The sequence below is a fragment of the Marmota monax genome, unplaced genomic scaffold, assembly GCF_021218885.2.
Source record: "Marmota monax isolate L192 unplaced genomic scaffold, Marmota_monax_Labrador192_F-V1.1 WCK01_AAM20220418_F8-fsc00042, whole genome shotgun sequence".
Classification (NCBI taxonomy): domain Eukaryota; kingdom Metazoa; phylum Chordata; class Mammalia; order Rodentia; family Sciuridae; genus Marmota; species Marmota monax.
The window spans coordinates 1,812,930-1,840,501 of record NW_026693008.1 but is presented as its reverse complement, the minus strand read 5'-3'; the positions used below and the strand labels follow the sequence as shown (position 1 = coordinate 1,840,501).

Genomic DNA, 27,572 nt, shown 5'->3' with positions numbered 1-27,572 from the left:
GGCAGGGCAACCTCATTTCCACAACTATCATACTTTCTATTGCTCTTGTTGGAAATGAAGTCCTTAGGAACCAGTGGCCACATGGGCTTTGGGCCTGACATTGACATGTCTCAAACCATTGCTTAAATACATCTTTTTTGGTGGCCTCAACCCTAGAGGCCTTGTGCCTGAATCCTGAAATGAGGGACAATATGATTTGAAAACATCTTCTGAGTCAAAATTCTCCCAGATGGGGGAAGAAAACACAAGTTGGGAACATTCATTCTTGAGTATGTGGAAACATGTCTTTTGACTGTGCTTTACAACTTATGCCACTTAGAAGATGAATTGGTGGCATGTTAACACAAGTTAATTTTGTTTTTATTCATTCACTTACCCAACCAATGGACATTGAGCATCTACAATGTGCAATCAACAATCTGGCTTGTGAATATGCTCTGGTGAACAAGACAGAAATGTTCTCTCCCCTCACAGACCTTATTCTCTACTGTGAGAAACACAGAGAAAGTAAGTAGTAAGTCTACAAATATGTAATTGATAATTTATAGAAGTGTTGTAAAGAAAATCAAAGCAAGCCCCAGTGGTGCACACCTATCATTCCAGAGACTTGGGAGGCTGAGGTAAGTGGGTTGCAAAGTTCAAGGCCAGCCTCAGCAACTTAGGGAGGCCCTAAGCAACTCAGTAAGACCCTGTCTTAAAATAAAAAAATAAAAAGGGCTGGGGATGGGGCTTAGTTGTAAAGCACCCCTGGGTTCAATCTCTGGTACCAAAAAAAAAAAAAGCCTAAGGTAATAAGATAACAATGAGGCAGAAGGATGAGGCTGGAGGTCTAGTTTACACATGCTCCTGGAATTAGACCTTTCTAGAAGCATTAATAATGGAGCTGAAGTCCAGTGGAAGATAGGAAAAGAAAGGCCACCATCCTGCTTATCTTTATTCTGACTTATTCTTTGCTCCCAAACCCTGTCCCTAAGGGACTCAAGATCATTATCGTATTAACACAAGAATAACCTAGGTTGGGTGTGATGGCACACGCCTGTCATCCCTGTGGCTCAGGAGGCTGAGGCAGGAGGATCATGAGATCAAAGCCAGCCTCAGCAACTTAGTGAGGCCCTAAGCAACTCAGCAACACCCTGTCTCTAAATATAAAAAAGAGCTGAGGATGTGGATCTCAGTGGTTAAGTGCCCTGGATTTACTTCCCAGTACCCCCCCCCCCAAAAGAATAACCTGATTCTCATTCCAGTAGTGCACCCAGAGTCTTTTCAGGCTGCACCTCTCCTCTGACACAGTGACCCTTGAGATTGAAGGACTCATTGTATTTCCCAGCAGCAGAGATGTGAGTCAGACCACCCATCAGCCTCAAGAGACCCACTGATGCGGATGTCAACCAAGCCCCTTGGACCCTCATGCAGGTGGGCTGCTCCACCTGCCTTCCAGAGCCACCTGAAGGAGCAGACATGGGCTAGAGCTTCAGGATGTTGGGAGACACTGAAAAATGTGCTTCCAAAAATCACACAGAAATTTTACCTTTCAAAATCCAACCATGTACATATTTACTAAGATATTGATATGTATGGGATTTGGGGTAGGAGAGTTTGCTAATAATGATCATTTAATTTATTTGTTACTGTCTAGATACTAATTGATCTAGGGCAGGGGTGGGGGGTCTTTAAAATTTGAACTCCCAACATCTGAGGCAGTTGATACATGGAAACTGAGCAGGATTTGGTTGGGGACATTTAAGCCATCTGTGGGATATCTCAACATGGAATCATTATATGAGACCATTCTTTGGAAATTGCTTCAGGCCAGTGCTGTGTGTATAGAGAGATAATAAAGGAAGTACTTGTATGTCAGGTGAGACACACCCTGTCCAGCAGATTAGCCGCAAGATGCACATGGCTATTTAAAATGGTTTAAAAATAAAGGGAAAATAATTCCTCAGCTGCACTAGGTGCATTTCAAGTATTCAGTAGGACATTTCCACCATCGTAGAGAATTCCATCAGACAGTGCCAGAGACTATAGGTCAGAAGTTCTCAACAGTGGCCCTCTGGACATTTGGGGCTGGGTGACTGCGTGTTGGGGTGTGTGTTCAGCTGCTTCTGTGCAAGGTGGGGTGCTTAGCAGCCAGGACCTCTAGGAACCAGCAGTGTCCTTCCCCAGCTGTGGCAATCCGAAGTGTCTCTAGACTGTGCCAGATGTCCCCTGGGAAGAGAGAGCAAAACCATCCTAGCCAGAACCACTCTCTTAGACTAGGCCTAGAATGTCTGGTCTGAGTGGAAACTCGGGGTGAATCACTTTAAATACTTTGAACTTAACTCTCCTCATTTTCTATAGAAAAAAAATAGAATACATTTTCATGGGTTTTGGTGAGGGCTAACTATAATGGGTAAATAAATTGATAGATAATAAAAACACATTAAAGAATATTCTACCCTTAACTGAGGGATGTTTAGACGAGCTGATGTGGTAGCCAGAGGTCTGGAGACCCATGTTCTGCCCTTCCACTGTGCTACCCATGAACATGGGCTTCCACATTTGCATAACTAGAAGGCTGGAGACAATGACAGATTTGATTGATTGGTTTAGACAACAAATAACCCTTGAGATGGAAATTCTTTTTAAAATAGACAAACGGGACCCTGACTGAATACATAAAAAAAAAAAGTGCTTCTGCTTCATTGCCTCTCCACGCTGACGGGATGCCCCCAAACATTGACACCAATTTTAGTGAAATTGATTAAAACACATTAATGGGCAACTGTCAGGAAGTTAATTGAAGTTTCAACTTCAACTCTCTCAATAAATATTTGACCTATCTGTGTATCAGAACAGACTACCATGTGAGTAAGATGGAAAGATAACCAGACGAATATTTTCCACGTTTGCATCTATACATGCCTTGGAAAAAAAACAAACATAGATGTTCTAGTTTTATAGGACTTATAGGGGAAGCTATAATTAGCTTATTCTTATATGGACATGAGATTCTCCATGGATATAGAAGTGATTTGAGTGTAACTTCATGAACATAAAGGTATCATTAGATTAGGCAACATAAATTGACATTTGACCATGTTTTCCTATTAAAAGGGAAGTTCCATAAGATTTAAAACTAATGCTTTGAAGAGAAGGAATAAAAATGGACTACAGTCAGTCATGTGTTGCTTAACTTAACCCATTTTCTTAAAACGGATGACACTCTGAACAAAAAAGCATCATTCGGGCCAGGTACCATGGTACACACCTGTAATCCCAGCAGCTCAGAAGGCTGAGGCAGGAGGATCACAAGTTCAAAGGCAGCCTTGGCAACTTAGCGAGGCGCTAAGCAACTCAGGGAGACCCTGACTCTAAATAAAATACAAAATAGGGCTGAGGATGTGGCTCAGTGGTTGAGTGTCCCAAAATTCAATCCTAGTACCTACCCCCACCCCCACCCCCCAAAAGCATCATCTGGGCATTCAATTTTTGTGCAAATGTCATAGAATGTACTTACACGAACTAAGACAGCTCCAACGTCACTAGGCACTGTCATCTTTTGGGACCACTGTTATATATGTGGTCTTTAGATGACTGATTTGTCAGTGTCTGGCGGCACTCAACTGTAATTCATTTCTTCAAAGTGTGCTTTGGTGATTGCTACCCGAAGTAACCTCTTTCTTACAAAGAAGGTTCGAGTTTATCAGCTCCATAACCACCTGGCTATTTGTCATGCATTTACGATGGGTCAGGCCCCGGGCTCAGAATTAAGCATTACTTCATTGCACTTCACAATGGTACAAAGGAGCTGTGATTTCCTTCTGTTTTGAAAACGAGTCAACCAGGACCAAGAGGGTTTGGATAACTCGCTTGTAAGGGGTGCAACCTACCCCTAGTCCTGCAAAACTGCAAAAACGTTTGTTCACCTTCCCTCCTCTAGCTGGGGTAGGTAAGGAAGGTACTCCTCCTGCGGTATCAACCCACACCTAGCCTGCTCCACACCAGGACGTGTGCCCGCTGAGGGTGAACAGCATGGGACACGGTAGCTGTTGTCCAGGTACCACGCCCTGTTGGTTCATTCAACCAGATTAGTCGTTGTTCACACTCTTGCTCCATAAAATATGTTTATATTAATGTGATGCAATCAGTCAAAATAGCTGGGGGAAATTATCTTCTAGGTTTCTTGTTCATCACAGAAAAATTTTAACTGCCTTTTATTATAATTTTTTTAAAGGAAGCAAGTTCTACAGGAATCAATCAAACCAGTCTGACCCTAGTAGGTCCAAGACAAGAAAGAGATTCAAATGGTCTCAAAGAAATTACTGGCTAATTTAGAATTAGTAAAGGGAGAGACAATTCTGTATTAATAACATATCTTAATTAAAATATGAGTAAAAAAAGAAAGTCTTATTATCTTTTTGATATTTGATGGATGAATGAATCAATCAAACTAGAGGGTGGAAAGAATAAAATTATATTAACTGGGAAAAAATAGAATCATGTGGAGCCCTCACAGGGCCTATTTTGATGAACAGATAGGCCGTTTGAATATATCAGTTTCCTGTTTAGGTGTAGGTCAAGATACTGCTGTCCTAAAACACTGTTATTGCAAACTGGGGGACATTTAATGCCACACTTTTCTTAGCTACCTCTTTATAAAAATCACCAAGGGAAGTAGTTCCTCAGACTCTATATAAATAATTATAATTTCTGACTTGCTTTTTAAAATTTTGTTCTTTGTAGATATACGTGGAAGTAGAGTATATTTTGATATATTATACATACACACAGTATAACTTATTCTAATTAGGATCCCATTCTTGTGGTTATACATGGTGTGTATTCATATGTCTTTCCTATTCCTATCCCCCTCCCTTCTCTTCATTTCCCTTTGTTTAATCCAATAAACTTCTACCTGCCTTATTGTGAGTTAGCATCTGCATATCAGAGAAACCATTTGGTCTTTGGATTTTTGGGATTGGCTTATTTCACTTAGCATGATAGTCTCCAGTTCCATCCATTTACCAGCAAATGCCATAATTTCATTCTTCTTTCGTGGCTGAGTAATATTCCATTGTGTATATGTACTACATCTTCTTTATCCATTCATCTGTTGAAGGGTTGGTTCTGTAGCTTAGCTATTGTGAATTGAGCTGCTATAAGCCCACATCACGATAGTATGCTGATTTTAAGTTCTTTGGGTATAAATCAATGGGGTAGCTGGGGCAAATGGTGGTTCCATTCCTAGTTTTCTGAGGACTCTCTGTACTGCTTTCCAGAATGGTTGCATCCATCTGCAGTCCCACCAGCCATGTGTGAGTGTACCTTTTTTCCCCCACATTCTCGCCAACACTTATTGTTACTTGTGCTCTTGAAAATAAGTTTTGGATTGTTGAGAGTGGAATTCATGAAGTGTTATTATATAGTTACTATTGTTTAAATGTGTTTTGTCCCCAAAGGTTCAAGCCCTGGGGCTGGATTCTCGAGGTGGTGGAGCTTGAAGAGGTGGCTGAGTGGATTAGGCCATTGGGGTGCCATTCCTGGAGATTAGTGCTGGTCTTATGCAGTCAGTTCTCAAAAGAGTGGGTTGTTCTAAAGTGAGGCCATCTGTGGGCTTTGGCCCCTTCTTCCCCTGCCATGTTTTGATATAGTCAAGGGGCCTTGCACCAGAGGCCAAACAGATAGGGCCAAAATGTGGGACTTAGAGCCTCCAAAACTGTGAGATACATAAATCTCTTCTTTATAAAGTATCTATCAGGTATTTGTTCTGAAAATTAAAAAAATGAACTATTAGGCAAAATTTTCTGAAATATCAACGTAAAAAGAGACAACCAAATATGATTGCTTCACTCGTTTGAACTTACATTTGTTCCATTAAATCTAGCATTCTTCTCTTACCAATAACACAGGAAACCAAATGAGAATGTGACAGGGTGGTATTTACTTTGGGATTGGTAGAGCATTCAGTCCTAGGTCTAATGTCTACCTAAAGTAAATTGCCATCGAAGTGATACCGAACAGGTGGACCAGTCGGCAAGTGATAGTGGAGGAAGAAAGAAAACTTGAAAATTGATTTGAACATATTAGGTACAGTTTTAATCAGCTTTTTCCCTGCTGTGACTAAAGACCTGACTTACAATTATAGAGGAGGAAGAGTTTATTTTTAGGGCTCAGAGTTTCACAGGTATCAGTCCATAGACAGCAGGCTCCATTCCTCGGGGCTGGAGGGGAGGCAGCACATCATGGAGGAAGAGTGTGGTGGAGGGAAGCAGCTCACATGGTGATCAGGAAGCAGAGAGAGACTCCACTCTCCAGAGACAAATAGAGACCCCAAAGCCACGCCCCCAATGCCCCCTCCTCCAGCCACACCCACCTGCCTCCAGCCACCACCCAGTTAATCCCATCAGGGGAATCAATTCACTGAGTGGGTTGAGGCTCTCACAACCCAGTCAAGTCTCCTCTGGACCTTCCTGCACTGTCTCACATGTGAGCTTTTGGGGACACCTCACATCTAAACCAGAACAAGTGACTCCAGATCTTAAGGGCTAAACACAGCAATCATGTTACCAGCTCACAGTTTCTGTGGGTCAGGAATCTGCAGCCAATGTAGCTGGATGGTTCTGACTCAGATCTCTCCTGAGACTTCAGTCAAGGCACAAACCGGGGAACAGTCATCCAAGGCGTGCGCGAGTTAGAAGGAGCCATTTCGTGGCGCGTTCGTGTGGCTCTTGGTCGGAGGCTTCAGTTACACACCATGAGAACATTTTCGTAGCCCTGGAAGCTAGCCTCCCTAAAAGTGTGTGGGACACGTACGAGACAGAGAGGGACGGAGAGGGGGAGATGCCCAGATGGATTCCACAGTTATTTTATAACCCTTGGAAGCAATGTCACCTAAGTTCTACAAATTGTGTGTTGCCAGTGAGTCCCTGAGTCTGGCCCACACTCAGAGAGAAGGAAGGGACTCTACAGGGCTCAGAGAGCAAGATGAAAAGATCCCTGGAGCCATCTCAGGGACTGTCAACTATGATGATTTCTTTTGTATACTAACAGCCATGTTCTGTGGTCTATCTAAGGGTAATCAGCTTGGCAAAATATGTTCTAGGGACCCGAGGAGGACAAATAAAACAGGAGTAAAAGTTTCTAGGCCATGAGTGGCCACTGGATTTTTCCCCTGGGAAGCTTTCCCCTAGGGCACTTAAGGAAAAAGGAACCTGATCACAGGTATCATGTGCCCAGGGTTGGCCACGCTGAGGGGTAGAATGCTGGTCACTGCCAGGGCACGGCATGAGAAGGGCCAGATGCTCCTTTCAGAAGATGCTCCATGATCCTTGGGGTATATGAGATACACGATCCAGGGGGCAATACCACGCCTGCATTAGACAACATTCACTGCTGGGACCCAAATACCTGATGATAGCAACCTGGAGGAGGGGAGATTTATACTGGCTCATGGTTTCAGAGCATTTAGTCCAGGGTTAGTTGACTCCAAGGCAGAAACATCATGGCGGACGAAAGCTGTTAGCTTATGGCAGCTGGGGAGGAGAGAGAGAGGGGTGTGTGTGCAGGGAGAAGAGGAGAGAGAAGACAAGAGAATAGAAGAGAAGACAAGGGAAGGAAATAGAAGAGAAATCCTTACAGGGCACGCCCCCAGGAACTGTTTCCTCCAACTAGGTCCTCCACCCCAGAAGTCCATTCAGTCATCAATGGATTAATCCACTGATTTGGTCAGAGCCCTCATGATCCAAGTGTTTCCCCCAAAAGCCCTCCCTCTGAACACATGAGTCTTTGGGGGACATTCTAGATGCAAACCACAAAAATTTCAGTAGGGCAAAAATCAGTTCATGGGGACAAAAAATTCTTACTCTTTGTATTTATAAAGCAGAGATCTACATCCAGTACATAAACAGATATATAGTACATTTGTGGTACCAAAATTTCACGGGGGCCAGGCGCAGTGGCACACGCCTATAATCCCGGCAGTTCAGGAGGCTGAGGAAGGAGGATTGCAAGTTCAAGGCCAGTGTCAGCAATTTAGCAAGGCCCTAAGCAACTTAACAAGACTCTGTCTCAAAATAAAGGAATAACAAGGGCTGGAGATGTGGCTCAGAGGTTAAACCTCCCTAGATTCAATCCCAGGAAACAACAACAAAATCATGAATTGGGGATGAATAGGGAAATATGGCTTCAAAATTTCCTTGGGGGTAATAATGAAAAGAAGGTTGTTTTTTTTAAAATTTATAGGAATAAACAGTAAGTGTACTTCTAAGGCATGGTAGAGGGAAGAACTGGACCCCGATTCAGCGTGGGTGGAGAGAAGGAGATTGAAACGTGGAAGAGCGTCAACAGACTTTTGCAGGCACGTGTGGGGCTGTCCTTTCACTCCTTGGTCTGATTTGACCTAATTTCTACCTGCAGGGATTCCTCCCCGTGGATGGCCCCTGGGGAGTCCTCTCTGGTCTTGTAGCACGGTTGGGTACACATTTCTGGAAGAGTCACAGCTGGAAGAGGAGGTCGCCGCTTGTGTTCAGTCTACCATCTTGAAATGGAGAGTATTCATTGAAAAGTCAAGAAAAATGTCTCTGTCTTTCCTCCGGCTCCCCCTTCCTCCTATTCCTTCTTCTTTTTCCTTATTTTTGGGGGGGCGCATAGTGGGGATCAAACTCCAGGCATTTTACCACATCCCCAGCCCTATTTTGTATTTTTTTTTTTATTTAGAGACAGGGTCTACACTGAGTTCCTTAGGGCCTCACTGAGTTGCTGAGGCTGGCTTTGAACTTGGGATCCTCCTGCCTCAGCCTCCTGCACCACTGGGATGAGAGGCATGGGCCACTTCACCCGGCCCACTCCTTCTTTTGTACCAAGGTAGAGGCTGTGAGTTGAAGTGAGGCAGAGGAAAGATCTGGAAAACTTGCAGGGATGAAGTAAGATGAGAGTCAAGACAAGAGCACTTGAGCTGTCAGCCAGCGTGTGATATTCTGGACCTGCTGCACACGGTGTATCTATATTTGTTTTCTCATTTTAAAATGTTAGTTTTATAAAAATTAACACTGTAGGTTGGTTTCAGCCTCAATGATACGTGATCCCATGAAAAATCCTCTTTATCTTCACGATGATGTCTTCATGTTCAGCTGTTAGAATTATACATCTCTAGGTTTGTAGTGGGAAATGGGGGTCAGGACACCAAGATCTGGAAGCAACCCTCTATTAGTTGTGCCATGACCTAGAGGGATAATTCCCAAAGTCTGAGCCCCGAGCACAGCAGGGCTTTTGCTTTTATACATAAGCAAGTTTGGGGCACATCAAGGCAAGGGAGTTGGAGCAATTCTATTGGAGGGTGCATTCGACATTCCTTATTTGGGTCCTAGTTCCTCAATAGCCTGGGGACCCTAAGCTCATACCGCTTAGGGACTTCCGAAGTTAAAGCAAAGAAGGCGGAACATTCTAGAACTGCTGTGAGAGTTTGTAGCTTAAATTTCTGCATCTTGTCCCACTCCCCATGATATACAACAGCCCAGCTAGAACCAAATTAGAAAATTGATTTATAAAAAAAATGGCAGCATTTTGGTCCTCCACAGCTCAGCCAATCCCCTTTGGATATTTCTGTCTCTGTGATTTCCAATCTTTCTGCTAATGAACGTGGCGAGGCTGTGCTCTGGAATGACTAGAAATGCTGTGGCGTAGGCACTGTGGTCTGACAGAGCCTCCCCATCCCACCTGCAGAACAGGAACTCCCCCTCCCCCTCTCACCTGCAGAACAGGAACTCCCCCTCCCCAGCCCCGTGGGGTAGCTGCATCTCACTTCCTGGCCTGCGCAGGCCTGACCCATCTTTGAGCAGAAGCACAGCAGAAAAGCAGGAGTCCCATGTCACCTTCTAAGCCGTTTCCTTATTTACATGTCACTGTGATCAGCAATTCCCAGGACAACACAATCAGCCATCTTACCCAGGCCAATAAACAAAGACAATAATAAATAAATAAATAATCCTTCTCAGGGTCCCTTTCTCAAGGTCCTTCTCCCAGGACGACTTTCATCTGTCCAGAAGCAAACTTTAAGCACAAAGATAAGGATGTTGTTTGTCTCTGCCCGGGTTCCTGGGCAGTATACATGTTTGATCTGCCAAAACTTTGAAAAGGAAGTAGACTGAACTGAGTTTCCCCAGAACTGTATTCCACGGCATGTCCGGCTCCTCGCAGGGCTTGTGGAAGTTCCACTGTCACTGGCCTCTGCAATCCGAGCAAGGAGACAGCTGCAAAAAGCATCTTCTAGCCAAAACGTGATTTGGGAAAGGTCATTTTATTACATGATTTATTTATACTGTTTCTTCATGGTACAAAGCGTTCTGATGTGTACACAGAGTCCAGAGAAAGAGAAGAAAAATTTTAAGAAAACCTCCAGGCCTACAACTCAGAGGCACCAGAGAGTCCATGGAGATATTTGGGGTAGATTCTGAAAGTTGGGTTAAGTTTTTTCAATTATAGCTTCTTTGAATCCATCAAATTCAAAAGGCAGTTCTATATGATAAGATCGATCTTCTACCAGATCCTGGGAGGCTTCATCAGTGAGAAACAGGATTAGAAGTAGGGCTTGCTTTTATACTCAGCAAAAACAATCAAGATATTCTTCCCCTTTCAGAAAAGAAACAAAAGGCAGCTTCATCAAATTTCCAATGGTTTATCTTTTTTGGATGGTATGTTGCCATTTTAAAGGATTTAGGTTTTCTCTTCTGGAATTCTCTTCCCCAAAGAGGCATGTTAGCTATATATTCAGCAAGATTACAATATTTAATATGGAAAGTTGAATGTCTGTGTAAATGAAAACAGATGGACAGTTTTGTTTATCTTCTCTTGGCTTTATCATTGTGTAGTAAGCACGTGGGTGGGATTTTAAAGTCCAAGTCTGTGATGGTGACAGGGAGAACATACTAGTAAATACTTCTTGGACCATATATTTCATGTGACCTCTCCCTGATGTGAAGTCCCAGTTAAATGGGTTGAGTTTTTTGATTATTTGTTTTTATCTTTTGCTTAATAATTATTCTTTTTTTTTTTTTTTGGCGGGGATGGGTGGGTATTAGAGATTGAATTCAGGGGCACTCAGCCACTGAGCCACATCCCAACCCTGTTTTGTGTTTTATTTAGAGACAGGGTCTCACTGAGTTGCTTAGGGCCTCACTTTTGCTGAGTCTGGCTTTGAACTCTCGATCCTCCTGCCTCAGCCTCCTGAGCCGCATGCCCCATTGCATCCAGCTGCAATTCCTGTTTGTTTATTGCCAGGGTGCCTCAGACAGTGGGATCAGGTGTTTTGAAAATGAGAACCAAAGGAAGTTTTTCCTCTTCCTTCAGGGTGCTGAGACTGTTAAACCTTTCTGTCTCTCTCTTATTTTTTTCCTGCTTGCTGAATAGTATTTTCTAGAAAAGAAGCGAGACAAGTCAAATCTATTGAGAGAGTCAAGAATATGTCTTCCCTGGTGATGGGTCCACTCAACCCAGCCAGAACCAGACATCTAATTTTTACAAATGTTTATGTAAGTAGTCACTTCCAGTATGTTCTAGCTAATTGTAAGTTATTTGGTCATGCGCATTCATTCCATCATTGTATCTTCAGAAGTGGCTCTCGAGGGAATGCAGGGGGCTCGGATCACTCTGATAATGTCTGTGGTTACGTTTGACTGATTTGCCTCTTAGCTGCACCATGTCTCCATGGAATTCCATTTGAGAGAGATTTAAAAATTAAACATCATGAATATTCAACAAAGCTGCCTGAAAGTTCAGCTCCAAGTGACTTAATCACCGTCTTTGCAAGTTTTCCTTGAAGAAGCCCTTGTTGGACCCAGGGAAGCATTTTTATTCTAGATTGAAAAAAAAATTAAAAGTTAAATGTGAATATGGTGTTGAACAATTCTATGAAATGTTGAATTTTAATGTCCCTGGAAAAACGTTTCACCCTGGCAGGGCTTTTGCTTTTTGAAGACAAGGTTGTTTCTTAATGTCATCTCTGCTGGTGGACACACTGCATTAGTTTCCAGGGAACATAGGGCCAATTCAGAACAGATATGCATTAAGTCCATTTTAGTCTTCTTTGCTCTGATTCAGAAGAGAGAATCGTAAGTCACAAAAAGTCCCTTTCACATCCTAATAGCTGGAATAGAACGAACAAAGGTGTTCAGAAAGATTACCCCAAAGTTGAAAAAAAGAGTACCATGAGCCCCTTGGAATTATTATCCACTATTCGACCTCAAGCCTCCTGAACAAACAATGTAGTAGTCTTAAAGGCAAATGAGAAAATTATTTAATTACTGAAGGTCTGCTCACTTGCCAAACAAGCAAGAGAATCAAAACTGAGGTCAATAGTAAGGGGCTGTGAGTTGGCGATGTCATTAGCCAGAGTCCCTTTGCCTAAGCTCCTGGTAATTCAAAGACTAGGCCATACTGGATCAAGTCCAAAGCCAGGAGGTTTTGTACCAATATCTTCCCTGTGGTGGACATTGCGGCTTTCCACCTATAATCAAAGAACAATATATCCATTCACCGGAGTGTAATTAATTAGAGATGTCACTGCTGAAGAACCTATACTAACAATAGCACAGTACAGGTGTTCTTCATTTTATAGTTGATAAATACTTTTTCATAATCTTAGGACCTTGACCTAGGAGGGGAGACACTATTACCCGAGTTTTGCACATAAGTATATACATGCCCAGAGAGGTCAAATAACTTGTCCCCAAAGTTCAAGTCTTTGGTGAGATGTTGTGCAAGGCTGTATACTTTAACACACTTAGAGTTCAGTCACAGTTCTGGTACTTACTAAATAATCTCAGAAAGGTCACTTAACTTATCTGAGCCTCAGTTTCTTCATTTTTTAGGGGGGGGTGAGGGTACTGGGGATTCAACTCAGGGGCACCCGACCACTAAGCCACATCCCCAGCCCTATTTTGTATTTTATTTAGAGACAGGGTCTCCCTGAGTTGCTTAGGGCCTTGCTAAGTTGCTGAGGCTGGCTTTGAACTTGCGATCCTCCTGCCTCAGCCTCCCATGCCACTGGGATCACAAGTGTGCACCCCTGCACCTGGCTTCAGTTTCTTCATCTTTGCAGAGGAGAAAACACTAATGAGCATTAAAATACATCATTCATTTAAAGCAATTTATACCTCGGCTGGCTCACAAGGAAACTTCCGTATATAGAAAATGAGATGATAACATAAAAATCAATTTCAAAAGATTCTCCAACACATTCAAGGGGATGTAATGGAACAATAGAAAGTTCGGTTCCAGCTCCAATCTCTGCAAAGGTAAATTACATTGAGAACTCAAGCGAGAAGGATGATGAGTTACAGGCATAGTATGGTATATGATATTACAAGTAATATATGAGTCATCGTGTTTACTGTGATTAATAAGGCGGAAAGGTGGACACACATCAGAAAACTTCTGAACAACAGTAAACCTACTGCTAGCTAGATCCGTTCAGTTGAAGGAAAACCAGTGGACAATCTGGTTTATGTAAGTGTCAGGGTTTGGCTGTGAGGTGTTTCCCAGAAGCTCCTGGGTTAATGCGGGAATATCCAGAGGTGAAATGACTGGATTGTGAGAGCTGTCACCTGATCAGTCCATCCTAGGTGAATGGACCAGCTGGGTGGTAAAGGCAGGCAGGTGGGGCGTGGCTGGGGGAGGTGGGTCACTGGGGTCCTGCCCTGGAAGGGTGTGTCTCCCTTGTGGCCCTTTCCCCCCCCCCTCCCTTTCTCTGGTTCCTGGCTGCCATAAGCCGGGCAGTTTCCTCTACCTCACCCTTCTGCAGTGATGTCGGGCCTTGTCTTGAGCCCAAAGCAATGGAGCAGGCCATCTGTAGACTGAGACTTCCGAAGAGCACCGCGTACCTGTCAGACATTTTGCCATGACAATCAAAAACAACTAATTCTGTGTGTTTTATGTGTTTCCATAAGCACCCCCCACCAACACCCCCTCCCCTTTTTTTTTAAGCAACCAGGAGAGTGAAATTTGAAGACTGAGAGCAATGTGGGTTTTCTTTTTAAACTTTCCTTTTCTGGAATCTCTAGTGATTTACAGCAAAGTTTACTTGACCTTCCAGTAAAGGCTTCAGCTTATTTGAGGGAATGTGAAAGAGGAAGATTCAAGAAATCAGAGTCACAGAGGCTGCCAGGATGGGCAAACGGATTCCAAACTCAGAATCCTTGTGCCGTCAGCTCCCTTCTGAGACAGGATCCTGGTGAATCCAGGGCAGAACACTCAGCTCTTGGCAAGCAAGTTTCGGTATAGGGCAAGTCAAACTCAACTGTTGGGATGGTGACCCGGAGGAGTCACTGAAAACAGCCACTGACAGCTCCATCCCCAGAGCCCTGAGAAGTCATTAGGAGTTAGCAACCAGAAGCTTCTCATTTAACAAAGGCAGAAATGCTCTGGTACAGCTGGAGACCCTGAAGCAGGCAATCCTCCCAAGGCACAATTAGTGTATCTGTCACGTTCTGAGTGTGGTACATCAGGGTCCTACACAGGGTCTCAATTACTCATTTTTAAACCATCGGCATATCATAAATAGTTCTTCCAAAACAGATCCACAAAAATCCCTCTTGTGCTGGTGCAGTGGTGCACACCTGTAATCCCAGTGGCTTGAGAGGCTGGGGCAGGAGGATCGAGAGTTCAAAGCCAGCCTCAGCAAAAGCAAGGCCCTAAGCAACTCAGTGAGACCCTGTCTCTAAATAAAATACAAAATAGGGCTGGGGGCATGGTTCAGTGGTTGAGTGCTCCTAAGTTCAATCCCTGATACCACCCCCCCCCAAAAAAAAATCCCTCTTGTATTATTTTGTCATAAGGACAACATATTTCATATATATTAAAATATATATTATATATAATAAAACATATTATATAATAAAAGTATATTTTTACATAATAAAATATATATTATTTAAATATATCATATACATTATAAAATATATATTATAATATCACACAATATATTACATAATATATATTTTATAATATATAAATTTTAATATTTATATGTACATATTTAAAATATGTAGAAATATTTGCATATTTATGTATATATATGTGAATACTTCATATATAATATTCATATATATGAATATTTCTCCCATTCTGTAGGGTCCCTCTTTGTACTCTTGTTTGTTTGTTTTTTGTTTATAATATATATATATATTTCATAAATACCGGTTTTATATAATATTTATTTGATGAAATATATTATATATTACCCAATATTTATCTTGTATAAAATATATATCGTAAACATAGAAATATATTTAAGGTTAAGTGAACCCACTTCCGTGGAGATCTTTCTGGGAACTCCATCCATACGCACTTAGGATCTAATGACCTATTTACCCGGGAATCCTCTTACCAGAAGCCCTTCCCAACCATTAATAATATCCAAGTTCAAAACATTAAGAGCAGTTCGCCCTGGCGAGTCCGATGGAGAAAGGGGCTGAGAACCACTTTGCAGGCTTTTCCCGTGACATTTCCTGCGGGCTCCCAGGGAGAGCGCGTCAGCCCCTGCGCGCAGCTGAGTTGGCTCACCCGGCCTGCAGCCCGGGCCTGCGTCCTCAGCCTGATCTGAGAATTGGAAGGAAGCCACCAACGGGCAGCAGTCTGTAAACAGATCGGTCCCTTCAGCTCCCCACAGCAGAGCAGAAAATAAAGGCCAATGAAAGGAAGCATAAGGGAGAGAAAACTTGGGAACAGGCCAACGGATTTCTTTGAGCCGTTTCAAAGTGATACTGGTTGTTCTAAGGAGCTCACATCAGGGTCATTTGATGGTGCAGGACTCTGCTGTCCAATAGGTAGTCACTTGTCACAGGCAACTCTTTAAAGTTAAACCCGAATGAATAAAAATCAAATAAAATGAGCAATTTAGTTCCTCAGTCACTCTAGCCACATATCCAGGGTTCAAGGCCATGGCTGTCACATAGGAGGCCACAGAGAGAGAATGTTTGCCTCAGTTTGGGGGACAGCTGCTCTGAAACAAAGGAAGATCATCCTAAAACTGGCTATTAATTAGAACCCAGACTTTGTAGGGTTAGAAGTTAACTTGTAGAAGACTGATAATTGCAAATGATTTCTGTTCCTTGGTGATGCAAATAATTTTGGGCCAGAAGAAAAGAGAACCCTACAGGTTACAGTTTTATTGCTCTGAAGGAAATTAACCAGTTTGGGATCCAAATTTGTCTTTTTTTTTTTTTGTTTATTTATTTTTTTGTACCAGGGATTGAACACAGGGGTGCTTAACCACAGAGCCCCATCCCCAGCCCTTTTTATATTATATTTAGAGATAGGGTCTGGCTAGGTTGCTTAGGGCCTGGCCAACTTGCTGAGGCTGGCTTTGATGCTCCTGCCTTAGCCTCCTTCTTGAGCCGCTGGGTAAATTTGCCATTTTGTTCCAGCTTTTTAACTGACTCCAATCTATATCAGTCTTTGTAGAGTCTCTGAGCCAGCTTTGTCCCCTTGCTGTGTCCCCTGTTACTGAGTTAAAGCCATACTTGACAGGTACTCGCTATATATTTGGGAGAATTATGTTTCTGACTTTTTAGAAATTATTTGTTGACAAAGGGATTAAACAGATGCACCCAGTAGGAATCTGATTTAAGTAGGGTCTAAATTAAATATTGGGCACGTTGTTCTCCTGGCAACATTCTTAGTTTTTCCAACAACAAAGCAAAGGTGGCATAAAAATTAAGAGTTCAAATTTTCAATACCTGGGTCAAGGTCCATGAAGCTACTGTGAGCTATAAAAAGTGATGGAGGAAGAACTGTGTCTATGACAAGGAAGAATCTGGAAAATATTATGGTGGGTCAAAGAAGCCAGTTATAAATGGCTACCTGCATCCTGTAGGACTCCATTCACAGGAAATGCTAGAGTAGGCAAATCCACAGAGAGAGGACAGTTAGTGGTACCCGGATGGGGAGGGGAGGGGAGGGAACCGGAGTGACTGCTCATGGCCACAACATTCTGGAATCTGACAGTGGTGGTGGTCACACACTCTGAATACCTTAAAAACTGCTGAATTTGTATCTCAGAGGGTAAATGTTATGGCATGGGAACTATATATTAATAAAATAAAATCATACATTCGCTCCGATATTCACATATCAGTGTCCAGTGGTGATTGATAAGGTTGTCTTTGCCACTGGATGCAATAGGAGTTCATTGTAAACTCACAATGAGTACTGAATGCAGAAGAGTTTTTGCTAAAATATCCCCTCGTCCATTTTACCCAGTGTCCTTAAAAGATTCTTTAATATTATTTTTATTTACTATTAAATATTATTTAATATTTATTAAAATTAGTTATTTATTAAATATTAAAAATATTCACTAAATGCTATTTATTTAATAAATATTAATTAAAATATTGCTTTCAAAAATTAATAAAAATAACATTTAAGATGAACACTTAAAGGATTCCTTCCTTTGGGCCTAGGTAGGCTTTGGTCATGTTATTTTAAGATATTGGCTCCACCTCCAGTCCTGAGATTCTCCAAGGGCAGCGCTGAGCATGGGTCATGGACCATTCAGTCAACGCCAACTCCTTGGCTTTGATTTCTGATTCATCTCGGGGATCATCATAAGGAGGCCACCTCTGGGTATTCCTCAGACTTATTGCGGAAAAGCCACTTGAGCCATTTTTCAGGATCCAGTCAGCACACAGGAAGGACGCTTTGCCAGCCCCAAAGCCGGTTGGGTTGATGATTGTCAGTGAAGGGGGTGTGGCTGTAGTTGAGGGAACATACAAGAGGTAAGGAAGTACCCAGCGAGCAGCGAACCCACACAGCCATGATCATGGGCCAAAGATACAGCGGAGGGACTTCCCTATAGGAGACTTGAATTTGAGGGAGGAGGGCAGAAATACTGCAGCTTCTCTCCCTCCTTCCTCTGACTTTCTAGTCAATCTCTCCCTCTAGGAAACCCAACTTGAAGCAAGCTGGCCAAGGAGCCCCAGGGACGCAGTCTCCAGGGGTCAGCCTCCTCAGGGACCAGGTTTGGAGACAAATGTATGGTTACTACAAGGTGCCTACTTGGTGCTGATGCTTGAAACTCTCTCTAGAGCCAAGTGTGGTGGTGCATACATTTCTTCCCAGCAACTCAGGAGGCTGAGGTAGGAGGATCACAAGTTCAAAGCCAGCCTCAGCAATTTACCAAGGTCCTAAGTTGCTTAGCGAGACCCTGTCTCTAAAGAAAACATAAAAAGGGCTGGGGATGTTGCTCAGTGGTTAACTTCCTCTGGGTTCAATCCTTAGTACCAAAAAGAAAGGAAGAAAGAAATTCTCTCTGGAGGCCGCTCACAGCCCAGCCCCTTTCCTTCCTTCTGGCAACTTCTGTCGCTTCATTAGCAAATTCTGCTATTAGAACAACAACCTAAGCAACTCAGAGGGTATGCAAAGGCAACTTGTGCTACTTAATTTCAAAGCTGCATCTCTTTGAACAGCGTTAAAATCTGTTTCTCATAGAAGGCAAATTAGTTAATTTCAAATGTGTGCTTTCTGAATATCAACAGACCACCCAAATGTTTACTTATTTTAAGCTGTCCTCCTAGTGAGTTTTAAGAAAAAAAAAATTTTTTTTTAATTGCTTTGAGAGACGGGGAGGAGGTTTTCATGCGTATAAATTATCTGCATTAAGGGCCAGCTCCATATTAAAACAACATTAATTATTCACTTAGCAAGGATAAAGAATTACCTATCATAGGAAATCCCTAGTTTGACCTTCTTTTTGACAAACCTACTTGTAAGCCTCAAATCTTCCCAAATGTATCTCTTATTCAAACTTTCTTCCTGGAAAGGAGAAAAGGCAATGCACAGAGAGACTGCTTTTAGGTCACTTCATGTCTGAAATGTTGGAGTATGTGAGGTCTCTTGGGCCAGGAGGTCATTTCTAGAATTCTAGAACTTTTTTCAGTGCTTAACCACTGAGCCACATCCCCAGTCCTTTTTAATATTTTATTTAGAGACAGGGTCTCACCGAGTTTCTGAGGGCCTCGCTAAATTGCTGAGGCTGGCTTTGAACTTGTGATCCTCCTGCCTCAGCCTCCCAAGCTGCTGGGATTACAAACTAGAACTGAAGAACATTTTGTGGGGGAAAAAATGCCCTTGTCTGTGACTCTTTAAAGTCCAAACTAAAGAAAACATCAGCAAGGACAGTTCCAGGCTGGGGATTTGGGGGCCTAACAGAGCAGGACCACCTGAGGAGGTGTCTGAGGCCTGGTGAGTTTCCAAGTCCCCACTCCCTTTCCTCGTTCCCCAGTGACTTTCTGGAAACAGAACAATCATTATCCAAACTCAACTCACAGTGGTCCACCAGGAGGAAAGTCTATCATCTGGAACACTTTAGTCTTTCTACAGCAGAGTGCAGGCATGTCCTGGGGACCCAAGAAGATGAGTATCCAAAGAAGACATTTTCATTTGCTAGAAAACCCTGTGTCATTTGATCAGAAACCATTTAGGGATCTGAATCTTTTTACTGTTTTCATTTTTTTTAAGGTACCAGGGATTGAATTCAGGGGCACTCGACCACTGAGCCCCATCCTCAGCCCTATTTTGTAGGGTCTCACGGAGTTGCTTAGAGCCTCACTTTTGCTGAGGCTGTCTTTAAACACGCGATCCTCCTGCCTCAGCCTCCCCAGCAGCTGGGATTACAGGTGTGCACCTGTACCTGGCTAAACTGCCCTTGCCAACCTCTACAAAATACTCTGAATCATAACAATGAACTTAAAATAATTTTTGTTCTGCTTTTCACAAATAGGAAAGTTGGATCTATAGCTGTTTTGAGACGTCTTGTGTGTGAACTCGATGTTGCTGAGGGTGCAGGGTTGTTAAAATTTTGAGAACAACTGCCATCTACCTGGAGTCACCAAAGGAAAGGAGTGTCTACCAAACAAGGGTGGCACACAACACCAAACTGTAACTAGCTGGTGTGGCCAGTCTTTCCAGGTTAATTTATTTGTGTAATTCAGCTGTTTGATTTTCTGAGAATCTCCTTTTCCACTGCAAATATCACTATGAAAGGATACGATATCTGGAAGTTTGGGGAAAAGTGGCAGAATCCAAGTAGGGTGTCCCATGGCTTTAAAACAGGAAAGGGAGCTAAAACTGTTTTTACCTACTTTGAAATTTATCTGATGGTTTATCAGCTCAGGCCAGCATCTTTCCAAAAGAGAGAGCTTAAAGTTGAGACGATTCCACTTATTAGTGTATGGTCTTTGAAAAATCTCCAAAACGATCTAAGTTTTACCACCAGGGAAACGGGGCTGTAATACTACCTCAGTATTTTTGTGAGGATTATGTGAAATAATGTACATAAAGTCACCAACATGGTGCTTGGAACGTAGTAGGTGTTCAGTTAAAGGAACATGGTGATAAAGATGATTCTGTCTGCTCACAGCACATCGCTAACCTGGGAAAAGCACTGAACTGTGTACAGAGCAGGGGAAACAGGGAGGAAGCAGATGGCTGGGACATTTCAATGGCAGCTGGCTCTGTATGTCACTACTTTCGTCCCAAGCTGGGAATAGAGAGGCTTAATAGAAGAAACTGCTTTGCTTTCTGTAGAGCTGATGGGATTCAGAGCCGAGAGGGAGGCCAGGGGAACCATAAATAGAGGAGATGTCTAGTCCCCAGGTCTGTCCCTGGGAGCCTGTTTACTGAGCTCCAAGGAAACGGGTTTTATTTGGCAAATTAGGATTTTAAAGTTCCTTGTATCTGAATGCTAAGCTTTCCTCCCTCCGACTGCTTTGTAAACTCGAATACCTTGGCCTTGCAGATAGAGAGCAGAGGCTGTGGCTTCTGGTCTGTGGGACGGTGAACTCGTCTGATGTGAGAGAGGGAACGGTGGTGGGTGGTAGACGGCCACCGCACACTGGCTGTCCTCCCCTTGAATTGGATCGACAGCCGTGGAGCCACTGAGGGAGGAGCTGGGTCCCAGCTCAGAGGAGCTCTGAACAGATGTGAGTTGGTCTCACTCTCTGTGGCATCACGAGGTGATAGGATGGCCTCGAACTTGTGATCCTCCTGAGCCGCAGGGATTACAGGCGTGCACCACTGCACGGGCTCATGATGTCATTCTTCAGTGGTACCATTCATTTCAGAGGGGCAAGTGCTTGTATACCCACAAAGAACAGGCTCAATGGCTTGGTTTTCTGTCGTATGGTTAGCATCTTCAGAAAGAAAATTCATTTCGTTAAATAAGTATTGCATGTTCACAAGAGGTGTGTATGCAGTCAGTCACCCAAGGAGGACTAAGGACAGAGGGGGACCAGTGTGGAGCAGAGCTGCCATGCTCAACACACTGCCACGGGGCCGGGAGCTTTCTCCATTTTCTGCCATTTACATTTAGTTACATTGTAGCTGCAGGCACCATGATCTCGCAAGCTCAAGGCAGTACTCTGTCATCTGGGATGTAACACCACACTTTGGGACTGCCATGTCTCAGAGAGTGTCTGAAAAAGGGTCCCGAGGCCTCAGGTGCTAGAACGAAGTTGGAGCACAAGCCACCTCATGTCCATTCACCTGGGAATGTCATTTCAAAACCTACCTACAGACTCTTCTCCACTCCCATCCAAACGCAGACGTCCTGGATGACTGCTCTGATCCTTAGATTTTCCCAGACATGTTAGAAATCCCTTCGGGATTATCTAGTATTGGGGTGTCCATGCATCTCCAGGGAGAGGCACATCCCTATCTCCTGGGAATGGAAATTCCCATAAACACTCTGTATACAGAGACCAGCAACTTTCTGGCCAACAACTCCCATTCGGTTAATCGATTACTATTGACGTCAGTGACACCCTCCATCCTTCCCCCCATTCGTGGTAAAGAAAATGTAAAACCAAGTGAATGTAAAGTTCTGCGTAGAAGGTTGAAGGCTGAAGGAACCCTGTATTGTTCCTATTATCCCAGCATCATTACTAATAGCATCTCTGTCACCCCCGAATTGTTGAAATTTCAGTGATAAAATATGTGATGGCTATCTTTATGTAAAGATGCTGCTGCTATAACAAAGACCCCACCCCTGCCCTGCAAAGACATGGGTTTAAAGAATATGGAGATTCCTTCCTTTCTTATGAAACAGTCCTGAGGTTAACCTTGTTTGAGGTTGCTCAAGTCTTCCCCACAGGATCGTTGTTATGGTTGGGATGTGAGGTGTCCCCCAAAGGCTCACGTGTGAGACAGTGCAAGAAGGTCCAGAGGAGACAAGACTGGATTGTGAGAGCCTCAACCCAACCAGTGAATGACTCCCTGATGGGATTAACTGTGTGGTGGCTGGAGGCAGGTGGGTGTGGCTGGAGGAGGGAGCATTGGGGGCGTGGCTTTGGGGTCTCTATTTGTCTCTGGAGAGTGGAGTCTCTCTCTGCTTCCTGATCACCATGTGAGCTGCTTCCCTCCACCACACTCTTCCTCCATGATGTCCTGCCTCCCCTCCAGCCCTGAGGAATGGAGCCTGCTGTCTGTAGACTGCGACCTCTGAAACCCTGAGCCCCCAGATAAACTGCTCCTCCTCTACAGTTGTTCTGGTTGGGACTTTTAGTCACAGCAGTGAAAAAGCCGACCAAAACAGTCTTCCAGGAACCAATGTTCTTTGCACAGTGTGGTCCTTCCCTGTCTTAGGAGGCTGGGTTTATTCACACGTTTGAGCCTGGGTTATAGTTTGGGAAGAGGAAGAGGAGGTCCGAAGGAGAGCATGCCCAGAGACTGAAGGCCCAGCACCTCCTGCGGCCCCCATTTCTATTGGCACGAGTGTGAGTGACAGAGTCATGCCTAGAGTTTTTCTCTAAAGTTCTTCTCAAAGCAAAGACCAGGGTGGAAGCTTTTGTGATGTACTAGTAGGTAGCACAAGGCCAAGAAGGGGAAGTGGGTGCAAACAGAATGTGGGAGGGAAGAAGCTAGAGTAGGTACGAGGGTGCCTTACTGAGCTGGGCAGCTCACGGCCTGGGGCCTGACTATTGGTTCTTGTGCCATCTTCTGACGGGTCATGCACGCTGCTGGACGAGAATTTCTATTTCCTACTGGTGAAAGGTTCACAGTCACTAGATCCCTTGATATTTCAAGTTGTGCATCTTTTCGTCCTTGCTTTCTTCCTCTGCCCATCCAACAGAGTTCTATACTGTCCAGTTCTGTGAGTTGGGATCAGTGCATGCAATTGTGTAGACACCACCACAGTCAAGTAAGGAGAGGGTCCATCATTGCTCGGTTGTAATCAGCCTGCCCTTCAACTCAGCCTGTGGCAGCCATTGGTTACCCCTGTTTTATCTTGTACAGAATGTTATATACATGAAATCATATTATACATAGCCATTTAATTCTGACTCCTTTCCCTTAACACATATGATGTTTCCCATGTTGTTCTATGTATTTACTGAAACTTTTTAAATTCTTTTTTTGGGGGGTACCAGGGATTGAACTCAGGGGCACTCAACCACTGAGCCATATCCCCAGTCCTATTTTGTACTTTATTTAGAGACAGGGTCTCACTCAGTTGCTTAGCGCCTCACTAAGTTGCTGAGTCTGGCTTTGAACCTGCGATCCTCCTGCCTCAGCCTCCCGAGCCACTGGGATTGCCTTGCTGCAAATACAGCTGGATACAGTACCCACGGAAGAGAAAACAGAGTCAAGCCCAGCAGAACAACAGTCCTGGGTCTTTGCCTGGCCAAACCCTCACTGCGCATGCGTCCTGAAACCGCACAGCCTCTTCTTGCGATCAACTGGGAGCGCGGGTGGAGTCAGGAAGGATCTGAGAACTGTGTCCCAGTTTCCAAATGGCAGCTGACCTTGATTGTTGCAGGCCTTCACCCTTCACCTGCATGCTCTGCTGCTGGCACTCAGAAGGATTCCAAAGGGAAACAGTGAGATTCCTGTGGCTGCTCCTGCTGACTCAGCAGGCAGAAGCCCAGCCAGCTCCAGGGCTGCGGAGGCCCCAGCCTCCTGGGGGCCAGATGAGGGGCAGGCGGGCAGCCTTGTTTACCCTGCATCTCAGACCAAACAGCTGGGGGAACTGTAACCACTTGAGTTTGCCCCACTGCCTTGGAAAGGAATTGGAGCGCACCACGCAAACAGGAAGCTTCTTTTTCTCCTTCTTTGTGACCCTCCTTCTCTCTTTCTGCCCTTCATTCTCCTCCCCTCCTCCCCTTCTTTACTATCCCCTCCTCTTTTCTCTAGTTCTCCCTCTTTCCTTCCTCCCCCCCCCCCCAACTTTTATAACAAAGTACTTTGGGAGAAAGTTTTAAAAAAAACAAATCCTTTATTTTTTAAAGCCAGGAGACTTTTTTTTTTTTCCCCTCTCCCCAAAGATTTATTTGCAGCTGAACTAGTGAAATAACTGGGCCAAATGCTTCTTTCTTATTCAGGCAAAATGTCCATGGAAAGTTCTGAAAGGGATGAACCTCATGGTGACCTGAGGGACTATATTTTTGGAAAGAGAAGATGGCCTTCCCTGACTCCCTGGATCCAGCCCCTGCCGTGGAGAGGCCTCTACTCCTCCAAGCAAAAGAAAAGAAGGAACTGGACACGGAGGGCCAAACTCCCCAGCGGTCAGCCTGACGAGCATTGGACCCAGGACTTGCACCCCAAGTCCTCCTGCCAATCCCTGTTCATGTATTCGGAAGGTGTAGTTTAAAGTACCCATTCCAGCTCTTCTGTTTCAATGGTAGGTGTCTTCAAGAACAGCTGAGGCAGGAGGATGGCAAGTTCAAAGCCAGCCTCAGCAACTTAGCAAGGCCCTGAGCAACTCAGGGAGACCCTGTCTCTAAATCAAATATTTAAGAAAGGGCGAGGGATGTGGCTCAATGGTTAAGCACCCCTGGGCTCAATTCCTGGTTCAAAAAAAAAAAAAAAGTTCACCTTTCTAAGCCTCAGTTTCTCCATCTTTATAAGTGACAATAACAATGGCATCCATCTGACAAAGTTGTGTATGCTGCAGGCACAGCACAGAGCCTGGCTCAGTTTGCAGTCATTGGTAGTAATTATTAATAATTCAGTTAGCTATGACTGCAACCATCAAATTATCATCTAGTCCACGCTCTCCACAAAGAGAAGCATATCATGTTTATCAAATGCTGGAATTGAAGGGCATGATGTCTGGAATATTTTATTGATCCATCAAAAACAAAACTATTGAAAGAGGAAATAGATCAGCATGACTTGAACCTCTGCAGGCTCATAGCCGTCTCTGGCTGAGCTCTTTTTCCTAAATGTTCATAAAATGTGTGTGTAATAACCCATTGCCTTGGAGTTTTTAGAATCCACATTTTTCTCATATTTGAACACTGGAATAACATATTCGTGTCTCTGATTCGCTGGCCTCACTCCCAGTCTCCGATTTCTCTGAGATTACTGACAGTGGTTTTGTAATCACATCTGCAAGTTCTTTCTCTATTCTAGAATTTAATTCAACTTGAACTCATTAAGTATCTAGTTCCCTTTACATTATCGCTTGTGAGATCTCATGCTTCAGTTCCTTATCTAAAACTAAGTTTATTTCATATATATTTGATATATACCATATATAAAATATATTTATATATATTAACATATATATGTATATATGTAGCTATATATATATATATATATATATATATATATATATATATATATGTAGATGTAAGGCTGAAGCAGGAGAATTGCGAGTTCAAAGCCAGCCTCAGCAACTTAGCAAGGCCCTAAGCAATTAGTGAACCATGTCTTAAAATAAAAAAATTTAAAAAGGGCTGGGCATGTAGCTCAGTAGTTGAGCACTACTGCATTCAATCCCAGGTACTTAAACAAAAACAAAAGAGGTCACGCAACATTAGTTGGACCCATGCAGAAATAATGGTGCTTCCTGAATTGAGATAACACCTTGTATTTGTGTGTGTGTGTGTGTGTGTGTGTGTGTTTTAATCAACTTTCTTGCTGCTGTGACTAAAAGACCTTGACTAGAACAATTGTAGAGGAGGAAAAGTTTATTTGGGGGCTCATAGTTTCAGAGGAAGCCACGCCCCCAATGTCCCCTCCTCCAGCCACACTCACCTCCTCCAGCCACACCCACCTGCCTCCAGCCACCACCCAGTTAATCCCATCAGGGACTCATTCACTGGTTGGGTTAAGGCTCTCACAACCCAGTCATGTCTCCTCTGGACCTTCCTGCACCATCTCACACATGAGTTGTTGGGGGCACCTCACATCCCCACCATAACAGGTACACAAGCTGCTGGATAAACAAAGCATGGATACATTTCCATATGATTAATTATCTTCTACAACCTTATTTCTAATGTTTGCACACAATATCGCACTATAACCACTCGAGGTCATTTTTGCTGAGCCCAGCTCCCTTGGGTGAGCAGTTTGGTTTCTCAGCTCTCTGCTGCGCTGCGCCCCTTCCAGTCGCTGCTTTGGGAAAGGAAGGGGATGCCCAGAAGGTAGCTGCTGGAACTCAGAAATGAGGAGGCTACAGGGACAGGAGAAGATAGACTGCAGAACCAGAGGTCTTGGCCTGCTGTCTGTCCTTCTCTTGCTAGAAGCTGATCTCAGGCAGATTATTGCACTCTTTGGAGACTCGGTGCTCCCCTGACAGTTTTCTCCTATTAAGGTTAGGGGGTGGTGACAGACAGACAGGCTTCTAGAATGGGCTCTCATAAAGGTAACGATGCAAACAGCAAATGTAATGCTTGCAGCATGGTGCTTGGTTCTCCGGCAGGGCCCAAGAGTAGCTCTTGTTGCTAATATTATTTTTGTTATCAGATCCTGTGTGGTTCCAGATCTGCATACTCTGAAAGTAAAGATCTCGTCAGAGAGCCATGGTTCTCTGAATTCAGGGATAGACATTTTGAGCTCAATGTCAACTGAGTGGCCTACCATTGCCACTGTCAATAATATGAGCACCAGGACTCACGTGGAGACCCTCATCAGACCAGAGCAGGAAGTTCTGCTACCATGGGACATATGCATTCCTAAAAGTCACCAGGGCAGGGTGATAAACATGCCAGAGCTTCTGGGAAGTGGCGTTTGACCACTCTGAAAAATCATGTATCATTTTGTCCCTCTCCCTAGGGGACATTTGGCAAGGCCTATAAGCATGTCTACAAGGGGGCGGGGATGTGGTGCTACCGCTGGCATCTGCAGTGGGTAGAAGGCCAAGTTCAGGGTTGTTGCTGAATAACCCACAAATCACAGGCCAGCTCCACCCCGTGTAGCAAGAATCACCCAACCCAAAATGCCAGTAGTGCTGAGACGCAGAAGCTCTGGGTTCTCCACGCTGGAAAATCTGTCAGGGGTACATTAGGACAAGAAAAAAATACAGGAATCGAATAAAATGGTAGCATAATTTAACCCCCATGAAATGGTTCAGAAATAATGCACTTGGCCTTGCACATGACCTGGTATTTGCTCCTGGAAGCGGGTGTTGGGTGGGCTGCAGCCTGTGAGCCATCCAGAAGGGACAGAAGGGGTGATCTGAAATCCCAGAGGCGGGGACAGCACCTGCTACTCATGGGCATGGCTCATGACCACGTGGTAAACTGAGGGGGACGATGGATTTTGGAGGCGTGCTGTTTTGTGTGTTCAGAGGACATTCAGTTCAGTGGGAA

General features: G+C 43.9%; 1 long non-coding RNA gene across 8 annotated transcripts in view; it reads left to right on the top strand.

Annotated features, from left to right (window-relative positions):
• The window catches only part of LOC124098120 (uncharacterized), a 272,483-nt gene that overhangs the window by 191,945 nt on the left and 52,966 nt on the right, over positions 1 to 27,572 (top strand). For 4 of the 8 annotated variants that reach the window (XR_009227561.1, XR_009227556.1, XR_006853474.2 and 1 more), the window contains one exon: positions 8,398 to 13,629. The exons of 1 other annotated variant lie outside the window; for it this stretch is intronic. This is a non-coding gene — a long non-coding RNA (uncharacterized LOC124098120). Of the gene's footprint in view, positions 1 to 8,397; positions 13,630 to 24,353; positions 25,300 to 27,572 lie in introns of those variants that run through there. 3 more of the 8 variants (XR_009227558.1, XR_006853475.2, XR_009227559.1) reach the window with 2 other exon arrangements.